At 45.7% G+C, this 25,143-nt stretch overlaps 1 long non-coding RNA gene across 5 annotated transcripts; it reads right to left on the bottom strand.

The window, feature by feature from the left end:
- Positions 1–23: 23 nt before the first annotated feature.
- Positions 24–23,867, bottom strand: LOC101763551. 5 transcript variants are annotated; one of them, XR_002678394.1, is made up of 6 exons: positions 23,389–23,867; positions 22,469–22,512; positions 21,461–21,578; positions 21,338–21,375; positions 21,051–21,214; positions 24–982 (listed from the first exon to the last, which is right to left on the bottom strand). It is a non-coding gene; the product is annotated as an uncharacterized LOC101763551 (long non-coding RNA). The 5 variants fall into 5 exon arrangements; XR_002678388.1 differs by lacking the exon at positions 24–982 and adding exons at positions 1,385–1,587; positions 17,845–18,012 and having other exon boundaries at positions 21,461–22,512; XR_002678386.1 differs by having other exon boundaries at positions 21,461–22,512.
- Between the last annotated feature and the right edge of the window lie 1,276 nt (positions 23,868–25,143).

Raw genomic sequence — 25,143 nt, forward strand, 5'->3', positions numbered from 1 at the left:
ATGCAGAAAACGGCGTGGCAGGAGCCTGTTTCAGGAACGGAGAGCGTCCTTGTCAACGTCTACTCTTCTAGCCAATTTGGTGGCAAGCACCGCTACTGAATGAAGAGTGAACCTAAAAGCGCAATACCTCGAGCACACCACCACTAGCTGCGTTAGCACGAACGAATATGAATGCTCCGTTTGTTTGATAAAAGAGGTGAGGATCCAGCTGCCGAGCACCTAACAAAGCGTGATGAAAAAAGCGGCAAATCAAGCGTGGCAGGTCACCCAACTCATGCGGCGGAATCACGCATGCGGCGCGCCTCCTCTTCCCCATTCCCTTTCACTGCTCCAATTCTTCTTCTCCAAATCTTCAATTTCTTTTTCATTTTCTCGTTCCAAATTACTACATGATCAAAGATTTGTGCTCCATGCATGCCATGCCATTCGGCAGAGCTACTGATCAAAGTATAGGACAGTAATCTGTGGATCGAGTGTGACTGGGTAGCCGATCTTTCTTGGCCAATTGTTTATCTGTACTGCCACGAGATACGGCTTCCGAGACGACTTGACCACGGCGATACGACGCTACCAGTGTACAGTTGAAAGGCAGGAAGGAAAGCAAGAATGGAAGTTGGGTGGAGGGGTGGTGGCACCTTACATTATTAATGGGGGCTTTTGACCGTCCCCTCCAATCCTTCTCGTGCAACTTGGCCACTGTTGTTTGCCCGCCGCCCGGATTCGGACCGAATCGGCGTCCTGCTCTCTGCCCGGCTCGCACGCTGGGCCTCCATCTTCTTCGCGTGGTGGTGACTCTGGTGGTGGTGTGACCAGACTTGATACTCCGAGGATGAACGCAACGCGCACTTGATCGGTGGAAAAGAAAACCATTCGATGGATGGGCCTATGGAATCTCTTGCGTTCCTATCAAAAGACCACACAGCAACGCACTTGATCCAACACGTACGGATGTATTATTAGAAGAACGTCGGGGCAGTGCAACCTGCAAGGGTAAAGGAAAAGTTGAGTTAGGCAATGCATGCTGCACTGAATGACGGGGCAATGCATAGTACTACGTGGACCTCAACGCCGTAACAGGAACCTACCACTAGAGGCAACTGAGAGGTGCATTATCGCGACGGCTCTAGCTGAGGCCCGTTTGGTCCCTTTGCTTATTTTAATCCCTATCCCATCGAATGTTTAGATACTAATTAGGATTATTAAATATAGACTAATTACAAAAATCATTGCACAGATGGAGGCTAATTCGTGAGACGAATCTATTAAGCCTAATTAGTTCATGATTTGACAATGTGCTGCTACAGTAACCATTTGCTAATCATGGATTAATTAGGCTTAATAGATTCGTCTCGCGAATTAGTCTCCATCTGTGTAATTAGTTTTATAATTAACTCATATTTAGTCCTCCTAATTAGCCTTCAAAGATTCGATGTGACATAGACTAAACTTTAGCTCAAGGATCCAAACACCCCCATGCTGCAACCCGCTTGCATGCCCCTAGCCTGACGCACGCCACGCCAGCAAGCCGGGTAGCGGGTCCGGGCTCATCAATCCCGGCCGCCGTTGAGATTGCCATTCGTTTAAGGCCTGGAAAGTAAAGGGGAGAGAAAAATGATAAGAGTGAAATCTCTATTTATTGCATCGATCTGTTTGTACATGTATATACAGAATGAATGGTCATGGTGAAAGGGTGTGTGGCCCTTTCGGTGAGTAACCGCCAGTGACAGTTATTGGTATTGATCACCAATAAATGGTTCACAACCCTCCCCCTTCATCAACTCCATCAATGAGATCAACGTATTGGTTAATTCCTCCAAAAATCCTATGGGAAAATATGAGGAATATACATATGGATATGCCATTAAAACTCCTTCAAAATTCAGTGGAAAAAATAAGGAGAAAATGATATGGCATATATGATCATTGCTCAATCACAAACCCATAAGAGTTTACGGAGCAATGCATGACTTTGATATCTTCTCAAAATCCCCTTCAAGGGAGAAGATATGAGATGATATGTCTTGGATACCACCTTTAAAAACCCCGATCGAGAAAATAGAAGATATGACATATATTTTTGTATTGATATTGCCTTATTAAAAACTTTTATATGAGAAACCTTGAGAGGAAAACTCATAAAAAGAAAAGAGTACAATATGATGCATGGATAGGTTATAATTCATGAGGAGACTCTGTCGGTGTTTAGACCCGGCAACCTATCGAGGGGAGTGCCCGAGATAGTGTTTGTGCGTGGGCTCGTCAGGATCAAGAACTCGAAGGTGAACTTAAACACATGATTTAGACAGGCTCGGACCGCTAGATTGCATAATACCCTACGTCCTGTCTGTTGGTTGGATTGAATTGATTTGGAGGGGGTCCCTACCTCGCCTTATATTGTCGGAAGCAGGGTTACAGGTCGGTTGTTTACAATAATACTAGTCGGATTTGACTAGATGAGTCCTACTCTAATTGCTACGAGTAGTTTTCCTAATCCTTGACTAGTTCCTGTCTTGCCACGTAGACTATACCGTCCTACACCATAGTCTCCATGTCTAACCCATCTCGGTGTCCAGCTCTGTATCTAGGACTGTCCAAACCTTTTGGTGGGTCCATAGATGTATGTACGACAAGCCCCCGAGAACTTTTTAGTCAAATGCAGCAGTTCCAAGTACTTTTGTAGATCTTTCCGACTTGTTTTGGTGCTATTCAAGTACTTCATCGTGTTGAGTCTTCAAACGTACTCGAGCACTGCCATGGGGTTAGAATGTGCTCAAATCTCATTTAACTTGGTTTTGAATCTTCAATCTTCAATTTTTTATATATTCCATAAGGAGTAGCCCCCGAGCCTTAGGTTGAATCGAAGAATCAGGCTGAGGGTCTGTAATTTGATCTCATTTTCCTTAAACCCAAAAAAACTTTTTAGCCGATGGGCACGTGACACACAGCCTCTGAGCCGTTACACGACTAGGTGGGTATAAGGGTCAACCTTCGGTCAACGTGACCACCCATCAACATTAACCTTATCTTTTCCGAAAATAATGGAAACTGCCAATCAGGTGCGAAATCTTCGGGCCATTAAACCAGAATATTCCCTTTAATCCTGCTGCTGTCACTGTGGTTACAAATAACGGAGGAAAATATCACTTTTGCTTACCCTTGCCATTTGCTCTTTCATCTTCTGCACTGTAGCCCTAGCGCCGCCGCTGCCCGATCCTCGAGCTTTAGCGCCGCCATCCCCCACCACTGAGCCCCCGAGTGAATGTGAAGGAAGACCCTCGTGGCAACAAGGATGGGGAAGAAAGCGACTGCATCCAAGGCAGTGGAAGGCGGGAAGAAGAAGGCGGACAAGAAGGAGATCCAACTATCGGCTCCCAAGTATGGAAAGACTGACCAGACCGCTCCACCGTTCCCTGCGTGTGTATGGAAGTGATCATCGCTCAAGGAAGAGGACATCAAGACACTTGTAGCGGCCAACCTCCTCTAGGAGAAAGATGTCATCAACTGGAGATCTGCATTCACCAACTCATGGCCACCGGAGACATACGTGGATGGGACGGTAATCTTCTCGCATTTTATGAGTGCGGACTTGCATTGCCTGCTTCCGACTTCTTTCGCAGCCTCTTGGACTACTACAAGATTGAACTTGTCCACCTCAACCCCAACAACATTTTGCATGCCGCTATTTTTGTGCATCTTTGCGAAGCATTCTTGGGGATCTAGCCACATTTCCAGCTCTTCTGTAAATTTTTCCGCGTCAAGCCTCAGCCCAAGAGAGAACACACGGAAGTAGTCGGAGGGGCTGGTATCTAGATAAGGGAGAAGGTGAAGGGTTTGTACTTAGACTACAAGTTGATTAACTCGCATATGGGATGGAAGGAGAAGTGGTGCTACATCGGCAACCACGAGCCCAAGCTCCCAAAGTTAAAAGGCTACCGCCCAACTTGGAACAATAAGTGGCTAGATGACCCTTCCCACGGAGGCTACCTGCAGCTACCTGAGCTCCTGGACAAAATTTCCCAACTCAAACAACAAGGGCTAACAGGAGTTGGGGTAGCCTTCAGCTTCATGAAGAGGCAAGTTCAACCCCTGTCACTTCGGTGTACATGGGGATATGACTACTCAAGCGTCAATGACCCGTCCAGGATGTTGCTGGAGGAGCTCAGTGTTGATGAAGTCATAGCATGGTTGAGGCTCCTATTCAAGAATGCAAGCGAAATCCCGACGATCGTGCGGGAATTCTGCGCCGCCAACCCGCCAAGCAGTGTAAGTACCCATGGAAGCAGCCCCCGAGTACTGATTGTGGTAATTTTTGATGTACTGACTTGTCTGCCTATGTTGGAAGACATACACTTGTACTATTTCGCTCCTCCTCCTCCCGGATCAGAAGATTCCAATGCAGCTCCTCACGTACATATGGCTGCGATCGTACAAAGTGAAGCTGAGGAGGGGGAAGAAGATGAAATTGAGTCCTTTAGCAGGTTGGACTCTGAAGCTGTGGAGGAATTCGTGCTCAAGGCCCGGTCATCCGACAAGGCTAGGTCATCCTTCGGGTCATCAAAGCGCGTGGCTGAAGATGATCTAGAGGCTGGACTAGTGCCACTGTCGAAGAAGAAATAGACCGTCGCAGGGAAGCATGCGGCGAAGAAGCCTCTCACTGTCGAAGACGTGCCTCCACCAGTAATAACCTTCAAAGAAGGGAAAGATCCTAAGGATCGAGTACTAGTAAGTCTACTCAATATGGCATTGGTGGTTTGCAGGTAGTCGAGGAGCTGACTGAGGTAGAGAGGACAACTACTGAAGTCGTGCTGCAGCAACTGCCAGCAATTGAGGAGGTCATCGAGATTGAAGATGACCTAGAACCCCTCGTTGCTAGGGCGAACCCTACCAGCGCACAGACTACTCGAGAGACAGGGATGGCAACGAAGGCTAGCGAGGATCGCACTGCGACCCAACAAGCCGCATCAAGGAAGCCGTCTCCGACCATCAAGCCAATGCGCTTGTCAAGGGAGCCCTCTTTGAAGCTGAGGAGATCCTCAAAGTAAGTACTGGTACTCCATTTGAGTACTAATTGTAGCTTGTTATTGACTTGTAGTATGTCTTCTAACAACTTGTCTTAGGTCCACGCTTGAAGCCAGTGACCGATGGCAATAGCCACTCGGCCCAGGACATCGTCCCGGCTCCAACAAGTCTGCCGCCAGAGGAACAACTTGCTCCGGCAACAAATCCAGGTGTCGTATCACTTGTAGCTGCATTGATGCAGGACGTGATTTCTTCATTAACTGATGTTGTAGTGCCAGCCCCCGAGCCACCAGTGCCTGAGGTTGCAGTAGTGACTACCTCTGGCGTCGTGGCTACACTTGTAGCCCCCGAGATAGAGGTAGAGACCAAAGCTGCTGAAGTGCTGGAAGTGTTGCAGCCATCCCACCTTTCGAGCGAGCCTGTCGACCAGCCGTGCCTTGGTTCCACTGGGCGCATCGGATGCTGAAGCGCACGAGGAGCCATTGCTGGCTAAACGAGTCAATCTTGAAGATATTCAGTTAATTGATGACCTTCTGCTCAATATAGAGTTGGAGATGGGGATGATGGAAATGTATTGCCGTGTAGGCAAATATGCAGTGGTAAGCTTTTGATCCCATTGATTCCATAACTTTGAAATTGGTACCCGTATCTTGACACAAGTACTTGCTCTATTTTCCAGGACGTAATCAAGCGCTCCCGCTGGAAGTCCCGGATGCTCCAGGGCTATGGAGACACAATAATCTGTGTTGAGGCCCTCGCCCAGGAGTTTGCCAAGGAGCAGGAGTACTCCTCCCAGCTACTGATGAAGTACGACAGTCAAGCCGCCGAGTATAGGAATACCGTCCAACAGTTCGAGGAGGAGAAGGGTTGCCTCCAGAAATGCAACAAATCTCTAAAGTAGCAACTGAAAGGTAATTGGTCTTCTCCCTTTGGTCTTTGAGTACTGATTCTATTTGGTGATACTAAATTCCTTTTGTGTTATTCCTGTAGTGCTCGAGAAAACAAAGGAAGATCTCCAAGGCCGAGCTGTTGACTGGCAGAACTCCTACTACCGGGTGACGGACCAGCATGACAAGATGTCTGCATTGTACGAGAACTTGGAGCATCACCTGGAGAAGGAGAAGAAGATGTGCATGGACGGGGAGGTCAACTTGGTCAACACCATGAAGACCCCCCAAGAGCGCGAGGCTGAGCTTGAGGCTACAAAGCTTGCTCTGAAGGAGCTAATCGAAGCAGCTCAGCCCGTTGCAAACATGGTGGAGCCCTTAGCTGAAGGAGTGGAGCCCCACCCTTTGTCTGAGGTACTTAAGGAGGTGCCAGCAAAGTTCATTGGCTACGTCCAGAACATAGCGGAGTTGGTCTCAAAGCAGCGGCTAGCCTTTGTGAAGTCCTTTTATCCGCAGGCGGACCTAGCTCCTGTTGCAGAAGTAGCTAGACATTTAGACCTTGAGTAGTCTCTGTAAAAAGTGAACATCAATCCTTTGTAATATAAATATGATATGAATGAAGTGTGAATAATTATAAGTCTTGTTGTTGTTGTTATTGCTATCGACTTGTTTTTTTGGTGCATCTTACGAACTACCCTGATAGTTGCTCGTACGGTAGTCGTAAGTGTCTACGCACAAGGCTACTCTGATGAGCCTCTTCAGATACACGGTTAGAATACTTTAGGATGTGACTCATTTCTATGGAGTGCGAGTACTCAGGGCATCTGGGTAGTCATACTTCTTAGGTGAGTAGACTCTTCAGGATTTCATTGACTAGAGCCTGTCTTTGCAACCTCTCTGAGTTGTTCAGATGTTGTGCTCTCGAAAAGCCTGGAACTGCCAGCTTCTTATTATAAGCCGCGACTAGACAAACTTGTTTAGGTAGGAACCCGGGTAGTTTAAATAACTTCAAAATTGCTAACGACTTCTTTTTCTGAAGGCCACCGAGGGACAGACTTTTCCAGGGAGTTGATTAACTCACGAATTTGATTGCGGACTTGTCTTTGCAAGCCGCTTTTGGATAATTTTGTCCGATGAGTTGAATAACTCAAAAAAATTTCTTTTGTGGACTTGTTATTACAAGCCATATGTAGGCAAATTTGCCCTAAAAGCTGAAGAGCTTGGTACAGACTTGTTATTACAAGCTGCGGATTGTGAGATATAGCCCAAAGAGCTGAATAGCTCCGCAAACTTGCTTTTGCAAGCCGTAATCACACAGAAATAAGTAGTTGTTTTATGATGAAAAATAAATCTGCTTTATTGAATTGTAATTATACACCTAAGGCTGAAGGCCAATTTACATGAATATGTAAACTAAGGATAAAATCGACAAAGTTGCTGGATGTTCCACGAGTTGTCGACGTCTTCACTAGAGAGATGTTGGAGCCTATGTGTCCTAGGTCCAATGACCTAACAGATGATGAACAGTCCCTCCCATGACGAATTTAGCTTGTGCAGACCCTTGGTGTCTTGGATACACTTGAGGATCATATCGCCTGTATTGAACGAACGTTATTTAATGTTGCGATCATGATATCGGCGGATTCCTTCAAGGTACCTTGCAGACTGGATGAGTGCTGCACAGCGAGATTCTTCGAGGTTGTCTAAGTCTATACGCCTTGTTTCTTCTGCTGCGCCTTCCTCGTACTGCTCAACTACTGGAGATTTCCACATGACGTCGGTGGGAAGGACAACTTCTGATTCATAGATCAGGAAGTAGGGAGAATGCCCTATAGGTTTGCACGGCTGGGTACGAAGCCCTGAGAAGACATTGGGTAGTTTCTTGAGCCACTTGCCCCCTTTAGTGTTTCCGATGTCACTTTTCTTGAGAGTTTCCAGTACAATCCCGTTGGCACGCTCAACCTGGCTGTTGGCCCTCGAATGAGCGATAGAGACGTACCGGACGTCAATCTCACTATTCTCGCAATATTCCCAGAACTCGTGGTTGTTGAAATTGGAGCCCAGGTCTGTTATAATATGATTGGGGAAGCCGTAGCGGTGGTCAATTTTTTCAAGGAAGTCAAGTACTCTATCTGCCTTTGGGCAGGTTACTAGCTTTACCTCAATCCACTTGGTAAACTTGTCGATCGCTACCAGTACTTGGTTGAATCCTCCAGGCATCGTAGGCAGTGGGGCAATCATGTCTAGCCCCCAGCATGCGAGGGGCCAAGAAGGTGGTATGGTGATCAGCTTGTAGGCAGGGACGTGTTGTTGCTTGGCGAAGAATTGACACCCTTTGCATTGGTGGACTAGTCCCTTGATGTCAGTGAGAGCTGTAGGCCAATAGAACCATGCTCTAAAAGTTTTGCCCACGATAGTTCATGAGGATGCGTGATTGCCGCAGATGCCTTTGTGAATTTCCTCCAGTATGTCCTTGCCGTCTTATCGTGAGACGCACTTCATGAGTACTCCTGATGATGCGCCTCTTCTGTAGAGCTTGTCTTCGACTAGAACATAGTTCTTGCCATGTTGTGAGACTTGTTTTGTTTCTGTTTTATCTGGAGGTAATTTGTGCTCTTTGATGTAGTCAATAAAGGGGGTTCTTCAGTCTACATTGATCATCATAACCTCCCAGTCTGGTGTGTCGTGACCTCGATCGGTGGTTTTTGATAGCGCCAGCTTTGTTATGGATGGCTTGTGTAGCTCATGGACGAAAACCCCAGCTGGAACCTGAGGACGAGTAGATCCAAGCTTTAATAAGATGGCTGAGGCTACGTTGTTGCGAGCCACGTGGTGGAACTCCAGACCGAAGAACTTGTTTTCTAACTTGCGTACTTTTAGGCAGTATGCATCCATGTTGTCTTTATGGCGATCCCATTTGTCGTTGACTTGATTGATTACCACCAGTGAGTCACCGTAAACCAACAATTGCTTGATTCCTAATGAAATTGCCAGGCGAAGCCCATGCAGAAGCGCCTCATATTAAGCTTCATTGTTAGATACCTCCCAAAAGATTTTGCAAGACATATTTGAGTTGTTCGCTCTTGATAGATATTAAGAGTACCCCTGCGCCGGCGCCCTCGAGCTTGAGTGATCCGTCAAAGTACATGACCCAATGCTCTGGACGCTCTGCTGGCGTTGGTAGTTGATTTTCTCGCCATTCTGCCAAGACTAGTGCCTAGGATTTGATGGCAGTCCTTGACTTGAATTCTAGGGATAGTACTCCGAGTTCTACTGCCCACTTAGATAGTCTTCCTGTTGCGTCCCGATTATGGAGAATTTCTCCTAAGGAGAAGTCTGTGACAACAGAGATTTTGTGCTCCTGAAAGTAGTGTCATAGTTTTCGCAAAGCGAGTAGTATTGCATATAGCAATTTCTGAATTGGTGGCTACCTAGCTTTAGAATCTGACAACACCTCGCTGATGAAGTAGACGGACCTCTGTACTTTGTATACATGGCCTGGTTCTAGTCTTTCAACCACGATCTTCGTACTGATGACATTAGTAGTCGTGGTGATGTAAAGCAGCAAGTCTTCATTAGGCTTTGGCGCCATGAGGACCGGTGGTTTTGATAAGAAGTCCTTTAGTTGTTGCAGGACTTGATCCGCCTCGTTGGTCCACTGGAATTTGTCTTGCCGCTTGAGTAGTTTGAAGAAAGGTAGTCCCCATTCTCCAAGCCTTGAGATGAATCTGTTGAGGGCTGACATGCATCCAGTCAGCTTCTGGACGTCCTTGATGCATGATGGAGCATGCATATCGGTGATGGCGGAGATCTTCTCGAGGTTGGCTTCAATTCCTTGGTGACTGATGATGAACCCGAGTAGTTTTTCGGAGGGTACGTCAAAAACACACTTTGTTGGGTTTAGCTTCCATTGGAATTCTCCCAAGCTTGCGAAGGTTCCTTTCAAATCTGCAATCAAGTCGTCGGGATTTCTGGTCTTTACAACCACGACATCCACGTACACCTCTACATTGTGGTGTAGCTGCTTCTTGAAGCACTCCTGGATTGCCCGTTGATTGGTAGCGCCTGCATTCTTCAACCCGAATGACATTGTAGTGTAGCAAAACGCTTCGTATGGGGTGATGAACATGGTCTTGATTTGGTCTTCTTCCTTGAGAGCTATCTAGTGATATACCGAGTAGCAATCGAGGAAGCAGAGTAGGGTGCATCAAGCTGTCGAGTCGATGACTTGATCAATCTTAGGGTGCCCGAAGGGATCCTTTGGACAGTGCTTGTTGAGATCCGTGTAGTCGACACACATCATCCACTCGTTGTTGTTTTTCTTTCGCACTAGGACGGGATTGGCCAGCCACTCTGTATGATAGACTTCTTTTATGAAGCATGCCACGAGCAGTTTGGCCAACTCTTTCTTGATGACTTCCCTTCTGTCTTAGGCGAAATGGCGTAAGCGTTGTCTTTTTGGTGTAGCTTTTGGATCCACATTCAATGAGTGCTCGATCAACTCCTTGGTCACCCCGGCATATTTGATGGCTTCCACGCGAAGATGTCATGGTTGGTCCGGAGGAAGCTGACGAGCGCGCTTTCCTATTTAGATCCAGCCCTAAACCAATCAAGGCTGCCTTGGAGTTATAACTAGTTTCAAGGTCAATGGCTTTGATGTCTACTTCACTTGCCGGCTTGACCTTGGTTGCCCCCGACTTCTTTTCTGGGATCTCGAGTTCTGACGGGGGCAGTTTCTTAGAAGCGGCGAAGATTTACATTATCGAATTTGGCACTTGAGTACTCGCTACTAGCTCCACGGCTTCCGTGTCGCAATCGTGTGATCTTTTCAAGTCTCCGCGCAAGGAGAGTACTCCCTTGGGTCCTGGCATCTTGAGTACTAGGTACACGTAGTGCGGGATGGCCATGAATTTGGCTAATGTAGGTTTTTCAAGGATAGCGTGATACGATGTTTCAAAGTCTGCCACCTAGAATCGGATGTACTCTGTCCGGTAGTGTTCTTTGATCCCAAAGGTAACTAGCAAAACCACTTGTCCAAGAGGTACAGTCGCGTTGTCGAGGACAATCCCATAGAACGGAGAGTTTGTTGGGGTGAGCATGTCAGTAATGTCGAGGCCCATCTTCCTCAAAGTCTTGGCAAAGAGTACATTGAGACCGCTACCGCCATCAATGAGTACTTTGGTGAGTCTGGAGCCCGCAACTACTAGATCCAGGACACGAGGATATCGTCCTAGGTCTGAGAAACTAGTCCATTGGTCCTTCCTGGAGAAGGTAATTGGCACCTCGGACCATTTGAGGAATGTTGGTGTTGCTGGTTCAATGGACATGATCTCTAGAAGGGCGAGCTTCTAGGACCGCTTAGTGGTGGTACCCAATGTGCCGCCAAAAGATGACGCTGATGGTGTTCAAAGGGTTCTAGAATTTGCCGTTGTCACCATTGTCATCATCTTCCTTGTCCTTGCCCTTGTCTTTAGTACCAGAAGGTTTCGGCAGGTCTTTCATTACTTTGTGTAGACTGTAGCAATCCATCGCAGAGTGCTTATGGTACGGATGCCATAGGCACTGCTTCTTCAAGAGCTTGCTGAACGGGATCCTATCTGGCTTTCTCTTGCGATTCTGACATCCCGAGTAGTTATTTCGGTTGTCATTGTTGGAGAGATCGTTGCGGTTCTTATCATTGCGCTGGCCATTATTTTGATTATTGTTGTTCTAGCCTTTGTTGCGGTTAGAGTCAAACCTCTCAATCTTCTTGTATTTTTCATCTACCCACGCCTGTATCATGATCTTAAGGGATTTGATATCATCGGGGTGCCGCCTGCCAAAATCCTAGAACATCTGACGGTCATAGAGACCGTTCTGGAAGCAATCTATGGAGTCGCGCTCCGTGATGTCCATGATTGTGGCCTTCTTGTCGAATAAACGACGTAGGTAACTGCGCAGGGTCTCGCCTTGTTGTTGTTTGACTTGAGACATGCCAATCCTGTTGCCAGAACGCTGCATTGCCCCTACAAAGTTGTTGGTGAATGCCACCTTGAGGTCCTTCCATGTGTCGATGGAGTTCTTGTCTAATGATTCGAGCCATGTAAATGGCGCCGCCTCCATGCAAATGGGGAAGTAGATGATCTTTGTGTCGTCGTTCCCTCCTGCCGCCTGTACTGACAGTGAGTGACACCGCAGCCATTGGACTGGGTCCTGCTTGCCATCGTACTTGGTGATTCCCGAAAGTTTGAATTTCTTGGGTTGAATTGTCCTCTTTACTCATCTTGAGAAGGTAGGGAATCCGTCAGAATCCTCTCCTGGGTACTCAACTTCTTGCTCGCGCTCGCGGCGGAGTCTGTCAATGATTGTACGGGAGTCACGGCCGGTGTTGATCTTGTGACAGAGATCCTATACTGTGCATTCAGGCTCTGGGTTGGGTCCACAGTGGTCACGGCCTCTCGAGGGTCCTGCCCAACTACCCTCTGCTCCAGCTTGGCTTGGTCTGGCGCCTCTAATTTGACTTGGTTTGGATGGAGTGCGCCTATGGCTACTGCCATGCTGGGATGGGGGTGTGTGGAATTGAATGTATTGAGTTTTTTGATCGAGTTGCTCGTACAGGTGCTCCGCCAGTTCAGCCAATTGCCTAGTGTACTTGTCTTGTGGTATTGCGCGGGTAATAAGATCAATGGATGCGATGGTGGCAACATGAGTATGATGTTGATGCGATTGAACTGCCTCAAACGCGCTGTCCAGGTTCATGATTGGCAGGTTTGCTACAAGGCGGTGGCGGCGCTCTGCCCTTGCGGCGTTTCTTGCTCTTTGTCGAGTTCTTTGAGCTTCAGTTTCTTCTCCGACAACGTTGGCGGTGAGCTCATCATGCGAGACATCATCCCGATGATGTTCGTGCCGCGGATTTCTCTCTGGTTGCTCTTCTTCTTCACCTTCTTGTGTAGCAATAAGAGCGAAGAGTTCTCATTCCGGAGAATAGCTTCCCGAACTTAAAGTGATGACCTCCGTGGAGCCGCCTTCTTCGTAGATGGGCGACAGAGGAGTTTCCTCCTGGTACGGGAGAGTATCAAGGTAGGCAATAAGGCGCGAGTCGTCGTTCTTGGTGAGAGCAGGTGGCTTCATGTTGGACCAATAGATGAATCTACCATGTGAAGTTGATGTAATTACAAGGCCCTGCTGTAGTCCTGATAAAGAGGTCTCCTCGCCCAGGTCCGAGTAGTAGTCGAGGTCCTCGATCATATCCATGTTGGATTGTGATCTGGACAGGGTAGCTTGGTAAATAGTGTTGGAGGTATGCCCTAGAGGCAATCATAGAGATGATGATATTCCATTGTATCCATGTTTTATATTGTGTTCCTTGAATATCCATTAAAGGCTACTTGAATAGATTTGCAATTATGTGAATTGTCTGTGAAACTCTTTACTTGTATGGTTATTCTAAAAGTTGTCCCTAGTCGGAGTTCATGTGAGGACACACATGAATATTAGACTAGCACATGTATTAGTTGATGACTATGTTTCACAAGTCATGGACATGGAGATGTCAAACTAATAATATGGGCACGTGTAGAGACATGTGCTAGGACTGACCCAACGCGAGTTACATAGTTCTCTCTTTACACAATGTGTACGCTTTGTCCTTAGACCTGATATTGTCGCATGTACTCAAGATGTGGATCGACTTACTTAGGGGCTATCAAACGCTACACCGTAACTGGGTAGTTATAAAGGTAGCTTTCGAGTTTGTTAAGAAGCATGTTGTGAGGCATGGTTAGTCAAGATGGAATTTGCCCCTCTCTATTTGAGAGAGATATCTCTGGGCCCCTCGAGTGATTGGATCTGGAAATGCATGGCCATGCTACGTGAGGTTAAGAGTTAACCTAGAAAGGGATTCCGAATCACAGCATCGAGAAAAGTGGTCGGCTTGGAGCTAGACCAAATATCGTGAGGCAAAGGGAATAGCATGTACATGATGTTGTGATGGTTCGTCTGATATGATCTTTGTGTGTGTGTAGGAGTTGGCACGTCTTGCTAGAGGTTGCTACCAACTATTGGGTGAGTAGGAGTACTCGCGCCATGTCTATACGTATACGAACCTATAGGGTGTCACACACTTAAGGGGTTGGAAGCCTAATGAGGATTTGATCCGAATGGACCAGGTTTAGGAGTACTAATGGGCCTCAGACCCAGAGGCCCATTAGGGACCCCTATATATATATTGAGGGGTGGGGGCGGCTTAGGGTTTCATCCCTTTTCGCACGAGCAGCAGCCGCGCCTCCCACGCCCTCGCCTTGTTGCACTCGTGGATCTAGCAATCCGGCTTGCAACGCTTCCTCCCCACACGTGTGGATACCTTGGAGGTGTTGCATCTGCAACACTTGGACGAGCTACCGCACGAGAGCCTGATGAGTTGACGAGGAGCTTGACGAGCCACCACGCGAGGAGGACGGCGCTGCACGTGGATGAGCTGCTGAGGAGCTGCTGGACGTGGACGTGTTCGACTACACTGCATCGACGTGTGATCGTTTACACTACCCCACGTGCTTCATCAACTTCCGCATCTGCGCGTCTAGTGGTAATCCCGTGATCCATATACGACAGTTTCCTGGTTTACGCGGTAATTTTTGTTTTGCGCTAGCGTAGCCTACCTCGTATCCCTTCAAATAGCACCCATGTTTCGGAGTCCGAATGGGAATCGACTTGATTTGTAGTTTGATTCGCATGATGGCTTAAGTGCCTGCTCGTGAAAACCAGTCCGACTAGTGGGAGAAGTCGAGTTGTACTCGGACTCATCCCCCCAGCCTCTGACTAAGTCAGAAATTGAAAATTCGCCGAATTTCTCGATGAGATCCTCCAGAGCTTAACGCTGGAGTTTCATGGGGTGCTGTTTCTTCTCCGGGGCTGGCGCAATATGGCGATGGAAGTATCCAGCGCCTTCTGCGACGCAAACCGAGGAGCCAAAGATGAACGTCATGCCCACTTCGAACGTGACGATTGGCTTGATGATGACTTGGGCCTTCGAGTTCACCAATGGATTCTTCGCGAGATCCCCCTACCTGGCGCGCCAGCTATTGGTGTTTAGACCTAGCAACCTACCGAGGGGCGTGCCCGAGGTAGTGTTTGTGCGTGGGGCTTGCCGAGATCAAGAACTCAAAGGTGAACTCGAAGACACTATTTAGACAGGTTCGAGCAGCTAGATTGCGTAATACCCTACGTCCTGTGTGTTGGTTGGGTTGAATTGATTTGGAGGGGTTCCTGCCTCGCTTTATATTGCAGGGGGTAGGGTTACAGATCGGTTGTTTACAAGAATACTAGTCGGATTCGACTAGATGAGTCCTACTCTAATTGCTACGAGAAGTTTTCCTAATCCTCGACTAGTTCCTGTTTTGCCACGTAGAACATGCCTTTCTACACCGTAGTCTCCATCTCTAACACATCCCAGTGTCCATCACTGTATCTAGGATTGTCCAAACCTTTTTGTGGGCCCATAGATGTATGTACGGCAGACTCCCCCTAAACCTTGCAAACCTCAAAGCCATCGCATACCAATCCAACAAACACTTTTGAACTGTGAAAGTTGGTAGAGACTTCGTGAGTAAACATGCAAAGTATTCGCATGTTGAATTTGCAATAGGGTTATTCCTCAAATGTATTACAATACATGAGGAAAAACCGTTTTGCGGACAATATAGTAATATTGCTCTCACATAACATGTTTGCATCCAAGCAATACAAGCACCATTATCTTGATAGATAATAGTTATGATTCAATGGAATCACAATTGATCACTCAACGAAGTCATACAAGTACATCTTAGATTTTGGAATGATATATGGGAATAATCATTAGAGTCTATGACGACTCCCATGAGAATTCTACCACAAAGGGATCGGTCTATGGTCTGGCATATAATATGGGGATGTTGGCTAGTTTCTTCATATCCCACTATGATCATATCTCAACTTATCTAATGACAAGTCAAGGTCCTTTAGTACAATATAGATATCAATGGATATCTTTCTCCAACCAAATGGTGTTATTAGAGATGCATTATTTTAAGCTAGCAAGTATCTGCAAATGCAATATCAGGCCTGTTGCGATTTGCAAGATACATATGCGCTTTGATAGCACAAAGGTTTAATCACAGGGTCGAAATGGATATCAATCCACTTTAGGGATTAAATGACCAGTGTTGATGGATACAATGTCCAATATCATTGGATATTGGTAGACCAATGTATATACTTAAGTTGCAGACTTAAGCATGATTTGGTTTTATCCAAATCATCATCTCATAATCTATCTTAAGATGACTACATGATTTATTGTGTGTGATTGGAGATGATAGAAAATCCAATTAAGATTTTGATGCAAACACACATATGCAATTATTGTGGTTGGGAGTAACCCTTCCAAGGAAGGAACTCACCCAGTCAGTGTACCACAATCAACTGACTGTTTGTTTCAAGTCATGTATTGACTTGAGTTGTACACAACGTATGTTGCAATTTTGATTCATAACACAAAGTCCATTGGGACTTGTATATTTGAATCTATCAGATTCACAAGATCTGCCAATGATCAAATATAGGAACATAATTTTCACACATACCGGAGGTATGCTAGCTAGGTCTCTATGTGAAACCATATGCTACAAGCTCTTGCTATCTCACCACCTTGCTTCCTTAGAGAAAGCATTATGAGAGTAAGATATTACTCAATCATTGTTTAGTGAGAGCAATTCTCCTCAATTGCCACCTTTGATTTGACCTAAAATGAGTGTAGAAACACTCTTTCCTAGGACTTTTGGTCTGGATCCAGTAGGTGTAGGGCAATATGAGATGGAGAAATGTGGACATTTGTAAACTTTGTATGATTGACTCAGTAGAACCAATATTGCTTGTGAAAATATTGACCCTTGAACTATATGTCAATTCCCACAATGACAGAGTTAGGACGTTCCAATGACCAGCGCTTGAATATGTGTACACATATGCTAGGCTTTTGGACGTAGAACATCCATAGGCTTTGGATAGTAAATATCCATGAGGTATCAATCAACTAGATGTAGATTTAGCATTTACTCTTCGTTTCCATATAAGCTTGCAAGAAGCTATAACCCTCATGACCATACTTCTCCCCCTCTTATTGGGAGTTAAGTGGTTTTGAAAAGGTACCTCCACTCTTTCTAGCACAATGAGAATGTAAATCAGATGACACATTTAGTGAGTAAATGCGTTTGGCAAATTATTTGCAATGATTTGCAAACATAAGATTCCGAACTAATAGTCCAAATTCTCTAGTACATGGATACTTGTGAGGGAGGAATGTCAACATGTAACATCCACTCCTGATTCTTGGCATTCTATGTGTGGTATAAATCTCCCCCCCTAATAACTGGAATCATCCTCAAAGTGATCAGCATACGAGCTATGAATAAATCCCCTATGAATGATCCGAGGTATGCTAGGAATGACGAATAATGATACCTCTAGGATCTTCAATGCCCATAAATGTATGCTAAGGTGGTGATATTGGTATGTGCAAGACATAACCAACATGCAGGTGGGATAAAAATTTTGACTGAAAGTTAAATATCCACGTACTTAGATTGCAACGGAGAGAGCCGTATGATTGCAGTTTGATGAATTTGAAATGAATGCGATGTGTACATCCACATTCCACCAACTGATGTTGGTAATTTGCAATTCTATTTTGGTCATGCAAATAGTAAGAATTCTCTTACTGAAGATTCAACTAGACCATTATGGACATAAGTACTTAATGGTATAGTTGCCAAAGGCCAAACCATTCCAAGTTAATGGATGTGATCCCGCGTCCAGGATCATTTGCTCCAAAATTGAATAATTTGAGCAAAGAGTTTGAAAAAAAATTGTATCACCTCAGGGGACACACATGGGTGTCGTACGTGCTTTTGTAATGGGTTACCTGTCGCAAACTCTGCAGTGCCTCCTGTGTACTACGCCCATCTTATGGCATCGCGGGGTCGCGTGTACATGGAATCCACGACACCTGAGACGAGAGGTGAAGGATATGCTCCCTCCTCTTCTGGAGCTTCAAGCAGTGGAGCCAATAGTGTCACAGTTAGGCGTATTCCTGTGGTGAAGGACAATGTGAAGCGCGTCATGTTTTATTGCTAAGTTTCAGCTCCAGGGCTTAGTAGGGATTGAAACAACTAATGCTGGTGTCTCGGGGACCTAACTGGCGAGACCTATCCGTCTCAATATGTAAAGTTGTTAATCGCCATTAAGTGTCCTTTGGATCGGTTTCGTTCAACGTTGTTCTTTTTTTTTCCGGCCGGCATCATCTCGTACCTTATGCAAATAATTCGCGTGATCTTCAGCGTGCCAGGGAGTGGAGTCTCATCGTTAACGAACGTGCCTGGGTGAATTGAACAGACCGGATCGGAGCAGCTCCAGCCTCCAGATCTCCATTTTCTTTCTTTATATCTACTGCTCCCTGAGCCCGAGGGGAACATAACAAGAGACTTGTGCTAGAGAGCTTTGCATAGCGGAAAATAAAGCAGGGTATCTACAGCAGGCTAAGTAGAGAAGTATACGAATTAAAATAGTGTCTTTGTTTTAACCAGCTATTGGGTCATGCGACATAATCTGCATGATACTAAGGCCCTGTTTGGTTATTCTTACTAAAGTTTAGCAGCTAAAATTTGCTAAACTTTACTTGCTAAACTTTAGCAAAAGCTGTTTGGATACTGTTGCTAAAAGGCATTTAATGAGCTGTAAAAAGACCTATCTACCCTTATTAATGGTACGCAGGAGGGGGGAGACAAGCAATAAATGAGAGGTATAGGTTGTCCAACCCACCTTTTAGCAAGTTTTAGCAACCAAAAACTTGCTAAAGTGCTAAACTTTAGCAACTCAACTTTAGCAAGTTTTAGCAAGGGTGTTTGACAGTTTAGCACCTAAAAGTTGCTAAACTTTAACAACTAAAGTTTAGCAAGCTGGAACCAAACACCCCCTAAGATTATTTTCTACGATCCGGACCCATGCATTTGAGGTTCAAAACTGAAAAGGTAAAAAATTTATCATGCCATTAAAAGCAGAGGGGGACCATCAATATTAGAGCTTAAAAACGGCAAGTATACTTCCCTCCGCATCTTTTTTTTTTCACTATGGACTATACTCGAATTTCATTACTCAGGAGCAACCAAATTAGAGAGTTTTAGAAGTCTTTCAAATTTAGTTTAAAACTACCACTACTGATAGCCAAATTTAACCAGAACCACTTATTTCAGGTGCCAAGTGGCGGGTTAGTATAAGAATATGTATGAAAATACCACTTAAATGGCACTAAAAGTATGTTAATAACGAGCGTCAACACACTAGCGGAGCGGCCCGTGAAAGATCCCGCCAAAACGACCGGCAGTGAATTCGAACATGGGATGGAGGCCGCCGCCGCCGCCTTGTCGGGGAAGAAGTGGACAACGCAGCGGCCCTGGTGAAGCTCGCCGAGGGTGACGATGAAGCCCGCCATGGACGGTCGCGAGACCATAACGTGGAATAGGAATGGCAAGACCTCCACCAGCGGGACCGCCGGAGTCGCGCCGTCCAGCCAGAAGTTCAGGGTGTTGCGCATCCAAGAAGAATCACAAGACGGATGACGCGAATAGGAGCAGACCCAAAGAGTGGAGGGGTCAGCAAGGGGGAAGGCTGAGAAACCTGGCTGAAGACGACGGTGTGGAAGTTCCTCAGAACATACTCACGGAAGGCTTCCCCCGGTGAGAGGCTAGGGAAGGAGAGGTCATCCCGTCGGGGCCTACGGGGAGAACCCGGCGGAGAAGTGTGGCGGCCTGCCAATAGCATGGAAACGGAGGCTCCCGAGGATGTGGCGCCACGGGCAAGCGTGGGGAGCGTGGGGAGCAGGCTGAGCGGCCGAATCCGCGCAGCCCACGGGGGCGGCGCGGAGGCATGGGGAATGGCGGCAATGGCCGGGGTGGCCGAGTCACCGGCGGAGTCACCCTCGGGGGCGGGCGGGTAGTACCAGAAAATCGAAAATTCTTGTCGGTTTGAACCTTTCCCCTCGGTTTTAAGAAAACCGACAGGAACCTTCACCCAATCCCGTCGGATGGGGAAAACCAACAGGAAACAGCCTACTAAATCCTGACGGCTTAGTAGAACCGTCAGGATAGCAAGAAACCGACAGGAATGGTTTAGCGGTTCTTGACGGTGCGTATAGAACTGCCAGGAAAGAGTTCCTGTTGGTGAAAAAACCGATGGGAAATCTTTCGCCACGGGGCGCGCGCACAAAACCCGGGCAAAAAAATTCACTCGAGCGTGAAAAATTGATCGGCGCGCTCTATCCCGCGCTAATGCATACTCGGGCCCACATACTGACGACCCATCCAACAAAATATCCACCCTTCCCTCCCCTCCGAACCCTATCCCATTCGCCACCGCCACCTCGCGCCTTGGCCGCTCGGCCAACACGCGCACCCCTCCACGCCCACCGCTCCCCCGACACCCCCCCTCCCCACCCACACACAACCGACGCTCCGACACCCTCCGCCGCCGTCCTCCCCACAACTGACGCTCATCCCCCACTCTCAACCCCTCTCTTCTTCAGTCTTTAGCTACCTTCAACTAGCAAGAGTGACGGGTTTGTGAGGGCATAGTAGCTGACTACTGACCGGCGTGCCTCCGTAGTTCCAATTAATGGTTCATTTCCAGGTTGGAATGGGAGTAGTTTTTCACTTTTTTTGGCTGGTGTTGACCAAATCTCTCAGCAAATTTCCTTTTTATGACCTGCCGTGTGCCGTGCCAAGAAACAGAAGACCCGAACCGAAGTTGTTGCTAGCTGGCCCGTGGATTTTGAGTTCTGGGGGGCTTCGAGGCCGCTGGATTTCATTCGGCAACGCACAGAATGAAACTGGGCCTATTTATCATTCGAATCCAATCCGTCAGGCCTTGTCCCCCAAGCCTGGCAACCGTTTCTCCTTTTTTTTTTTTCAGAACTAGGATCATGCCCATGCATTGCTACGGGCAACAAAATTTTTATATTGCAAGATATTGGATTCAATGGGATAATAAAAATATAAAACATGTATAAATATGAAATAAGTATATCATATAAGATTGGATCCAGTTAACTTAGGAAAATGCACAACTAAAACTCACCATCTGTTTGGTCTTTTGAAGTTCAACAGTATCAACTTGCTTCTTTGCTAGTCCCAATTCAATACACCGAACACAGCTGGCGAAGTTTAATGAACTCAAGGTTTCTGATACATCACTATCGGATGGGCTAATTTGCACAAACATCAATGCTTTAGAGTTTCCTCCTATTATCAGTGTCAAAAGGAACAGAGAAAATTAATCATATGGCTAAGTGAAAAAATAAATATAGGAAAATGTTAGACTTTAATCATGGAAATGGTTTTCCTTGAGCAAGCAGATCATCTTACCTAGAGAATCTTGCAGCAAGTGTGTCAACTTGGGATTTCTGACCAGAAAAGGCACAAAAATAGTGAGCGATAAAAACAAATGGGTTACATACTTACACATGCAGTTATATGAATACCACGAACCTGTAGGGTATATGGCTGCTTTTCGTAGCAAGAGTTGAAATGAAGTCACCCAATGCAGAAAGTGATTTGTTAATATTTTGTGCTTCCTTAAGCCGTTCACATGATACTTCAGCTCCTCCTGCATTTTACTATTTAGCCACAAAACATAATGATAGCACCGAATCTGGTTCCACTAAACTCCATTGAAGATTTGTGCTACTATGCTTGCTGAAAAAATGAATTGCAGAAACCAAGCAATATTGTAGCAGTGGAGTAGTGTGTGTGAGATACAACAGGCTCTCGACGTGTGGTGGATACAACTTTGACTCAAGTCTATGTGTACAACAAACAAAGAGGTAATTATGCAATATAGATGCAATCTCGATGATTTCTCTAAAGCATTCAGATTCTGAAATTGAATTGAAGCATTTATTGTTAATGCTACATTCAGCAGTGTCTATCCAATTTCCCTGAAATCATCAGTTCCTCTCTTCACAAACATTGCATAAAACTGACCATATCTGAATAGGATTTTTTCTTTTACACTTTTAACTATGACTGGAATGAAACCCTCAACACGTATTTGTCATTTGCATGGATGAAGTCAATTTCATTAGCTGATTTAACCATTGCATGTATAACACATGGGACAGAGCTATCAAGGAGGGAATTCAGACATTCTCCATAGAACCACTGAATGAAATTCCATCTTCACATCTCAGTGCTATCAAGTGGAGACTTTATTTCAGAAACATAAATGGAAACTGAAAAATCAAATGGTCCAGGATCTCTAAAAATAAAATGGTCCAAAACTGTAGCTGAATATGCTAACTTTGGTGCAAGGGAATTGCAAAGTATAAAAAAAGTCAGTAGCACAAATAGATTTAATTTTCAAAACCAGGTGCAAGAAAATGGCTGGTTAGCAATTCATAAATAGTGCAAATAAAAGCTGGCCAATAGTCATCAAACGAATTGCATATTGCAGGATGGTATGGGCACATTGAAGTTAGAAAATCAGTGTCAACTCACCTCTTTCTTCTTGTCATGCTTGCTCTTTACCTCTTGAAAAGTATCTGAAAAGAAAATATGTAGTGGTAAATTATCAATGTCCATAGATGAGCTCGACCCATTGACAAATTGGATTGGTTAAATGATATACTTATTTCATGATTATACATGTTTTATATTTTTCTTATCCCGTTGAATCTAATATCTTGCATTATAAAATTTTTATTGCCCGTAGCAACGCACGGGCACGATCCTAGTTATTCTGCAATTCATATTTCTGGCATAACACAATTTCAGAATATATCCAGCAACTTTCTAGGAAATCACACATAAACCAAAGAAGCAAATGTTACATTCCCAGGAAACAAACAATGATCTCGAACCAAGAAAATCTGCCTTTTCATTTGAAGAATTATTTCTATTCTATATCTATACACGTGTAGGATTGGTTTTGAGCTTAGCCCAGAAATAGTGGAATGTCTCATCCAGAAGAATCAGGTAGGTGTCACTAATGATGCAGAAATCCACACTGACTGAAAACACACTTTGCATCCATCTGTAACTCCCAGAAATCACAGCTAAGTAGGATATTACTTTGCATCTATCTGAAACCCCCAGAAATCGCATCTACTTATGCTGGCAATGAGGATACTACTTTCAAGCATGGCAATACAAATTGGATCAAATTGGATTGGTTAAATGGAATGGACATCACATTTGGAACTATTTTGTAGAGAGTTTGATCAGGGTCCGGCCAGTATATATCCAAAACTTCAGGCACACCATAGATAAGTGATAGACTGAAAGGTCACTGAAATGGAAGATATAGTTACCAGGACTATGCGATTGAGTTGTAGGGACTAACTTTGTGGTAGCAGTGATGTGTTGTGTTGGCAGGAAAGTGTCTGTTGGTGAATCAAAACTTTGCCAGACGGTGTTACCTCTTGAATCCTCGATGATGAGACTCCCAATGTTCAACCGGATCTGACCGCCCTTCGCCTTGGCCTCCTGCGCCTCGCGGATCTTCTCACCTAAATCAACCGGATCGGACCGGGGCCGGATCAGGCGAGCTTTGCGGTGGCCGGGATGAGGCCAATGGAGGCGCCGCCCTTCACCTTGGCCTCCTGCGCCTCGGACTCGCACTTCCAGGGGAGGTACAACTCGACGACACGGCACTTGTTGAGCGGGATGAGGAGTTGCGGCGCTGGGCGTGCGAGAATAGGTGGCGGCGGCGGAGGAGCAGGGCGAGCGATGTCGAGTATGCGGGCAAGGCAGGGCGATGATCTGACGGAGGTGCGGGAAGCGCGGGAGCGGAGGACGGGAAGCGGACGGTGCGCGGTCGCTGCCGACGTCGGTTCCATCGGAGGGTCGCGCGAGATGCGCGGAGGAACCCAGGTGGGAGCGGACGGTAGAATGGAGCGGAAGGCGCACGACGTACGAAATTCTATCTCGGTTTTGCTTTTTTTAGGAGTAGAGAAAAGAGGGAAAATGTTCAATTCACAGAAAAAAGGGGAAAATGTTGCTCACGTTTCTGCAGGATTTTCTGTATCTTCTCTTTTTTGTTGGGTCCTTTTGCCAAGAACTTAATCTGACCCGTATTCTATTTGTTTACCTTTGCTAATGAACACCGGATACACCTATAAAGAGCGTAGTGACACGGATCTTCTAAAACAAAGAGCCCATCCAATCCATAGACATGCATTGCGGTACAACGTACATTTGCCATGGACAAATCGCTGGGGATGCAAGTTATATGTGTTTCTTCCCATCAACAGTTGAGCATGGTGTTGTAACCAGCTGTATTAACTGGCACTGGGTGTTGTTTCAACTTTCAAGAAGCTTGACGCCTTGACCGACCGCGCGCTGCCTTTGTGTTTCTGTCTAGAGCGCGTGCATGTCCGAGTCTTGTCGATACCCATTTTCCTGCCTGCCCTGCGTGCACGTAAAAGTCTGGCCAAAGGTCATCCTCCGTTTTTTGGACTCGAAAAAACGAGGTCCAGAAATGGAAACAGAACATCAACGTTTAAAGTTTACTTTGATCAATTGCTGCACACCACGTTCTGAGGTGGAGCGCATGTGAATTTCTTCACACCACTGCATATACTTCCTCTATTCCAAATTATATGTCATTTTGATTTTTTAGGTGCATGGATGTTTGTATTTACCTAAATATGGTGTAGGTCTAAATGCATACAAACATCTATAAATCTAGAAAAGCCAAAACGACCTACAATTTGAAACGGAAGGAGTACACTGTATACTGCACCATCCATTCAAAATTATATGTCGTGCAAATTTTGACTAAGTTTATAAACAAATACTTCTATATTAACATCTATAATACCAAATAAATGCTCTATGCAAATGTACTTTATGTTCTATCTAGCGAAACTAGTTTCATATCATACATATTCATGAATCTTTCAATAAAATTGGTCGATCTAAAGAAGTTTGTTTTAAAAAAAAGGCTAACGACTTAATTTGAAATGGAGGTAGTACCAAAACTCAGAGATGACAAAGACGCCTAATATGTGGTCCGAAATCACACACTCAGTTTGCTGCAAGCTATGGCGCGAATTAGAATATAGTGGCGTCATTAATTCGCTAAACCCTTGTTATCAAGGAAAAAACACACTCGATTCGCTGCTAGCTGTGGCGCGAATTAGCAGGCAGTGAATATGGCGGCGATATTGGAT

The sequence above is a fragment of the Setaria italica genome, chromosome I (assembly GCF_000263155.2).
Source record: "Setaria italica strain Yugu1 chromosome I, Setaria_italica_v2.0, whole genome shotgun sequence".
In the NCBI taxonomy this organism is placed as follows: domain Eukaryota; kingdom Viridiplantae; phylum Streptophyta; class Magnoliopsida; order Poales; family Poaceae; genus Setaria; species Setaria italica.